Raw genomic sequence first — 1,268 nt, 5'->3', positions numbered from 1 at the left:
TTTTCTCACTCCCCTGATAACTAGTCTCTCCAATTTAAAATATCATTTTGCGCCTAAGTCTAAAATGCGTACTTTACGCACAGGGAAATATGGTAAATGGTGCTCCTTAAATTAGAAATAATTAATTTCTTTTTGGCTAAATATATTGTATTGGAGGAAAAGAGGAGGAAAAGGCCTTTATGTCAAAAACAAGCTGAAATCTCAGCACCTGCGCAGTGAAAACCCCTCAAACTAAAACGTCTATATCTTCAAAATACTTTCTTGAAAATTAACCAACTTATTGGTGAATTATTATCATTTATATGGGTATTTATTATACTTTTTATATCTCTCAAACCAAATAAACTGTTGTTGAAACGACCACAGGAAAAAAAAATAGCAAGATCTTTTTTCAGTAGAAATTAGGACTAATTGCTGTTTCAGCAAATTAAAGATTTCGCCAATTTAGTTTGAAAAAAAAAAATACAAATTACGCTAAAAGAAACACCAATGATTTCTAGGAGGCAGGTGCGCCACCGTGAAATAAAGAAAAAAAAAGTCTTTTTCTGTTGTTTCCCAACTTTCACATCCTCCATATCAGTTCTGCAAAAACGCACTTTGTCAACCTTTGATCTTTATCAACATCCACAATAAATCCATGAATAGCAAAGAAAAGGCAGGAAGTCGTTTCAGTAAACAAAGCGCGCCTGCCCAAATGCGTGACTGCGTTTTGCCCCGCGTGTTTCCGACTGTAGTAGCAGCTCTAATAGGAAAGGAAACATTGCAGCTGCACAGATACACTGCAGGGGCGTGTTGTGTTTCCATAAGCAGGTGCTATTACAGATTGGACGGGCGATTAGGGCGGTTTTATTGACATTTTTGGCACGTAGAGTATAAACTGCCACTTTAGAGGCAGTAAACTATTCAGAGAGGAGGACAAAGCGCTGGGTAATCTGAAGCCAGATCTCCCCTCTTTTTTTTTTAAATTGTAGGGAGAGTGTATTTGCTGCGATGCTGATTATTTCTGAACAGAGAGCAGGAAAGTTTATATCAACAGCTTAAAGCGAAGCGAACCTGGAAATGTAACAAAGTCTCCGACACTGCCATGGTTTGCTCAACCAAACGGAACAAGTGAACAAGTTGTTCCCCTTGGCCTCCGCCTTTCGCCCTTGCAAAAGCCAGCATGTGAGTGTATTTTACTAAAACAAAGGCTTGTCACTTGTGGCATCCATCTCGCTGTCAAGGGGAGGGAGGGAGGGCCCCCTTTACACCACCAACTCACTTTTTTT

At 39.4% G+C, this 1,268-nt stretch overlaps 1 protein-coding gene across 2 annotated transcripts in view; it reads left to right on the top strand.

Moving 5' to 3' along the window:
- ntn1b (netrin 1b) overlaps window positions 1-1,268 on the top strand; it is a 48,022-nt gene that overhangs the window by 1,693 nt on the left and 45,061 nt on the right. The window lies entirely within an intron of this gene.

The sequence above is a fragment of the Pundamilia nyererei genome, unplaced genomic scaffold (genome assembly GCF_000239375.1).
Source record: "Pundamilia nyererei isolate P.nyererei 1_Seehausen unplaced genomic scaffold, PunNye1.0 scaffold00081, whole genome shotgun sequence".
NCBI classification, from domain to species: Eukaryota; Metazoa; Chordata; class Actinopteri; order Cichliformes; family Cichlidae; genus Pundamilia; species Pundamilia nyererei.
This window is presented reverse-complemented; position numbering and strand designations above follow the sequence as displayed.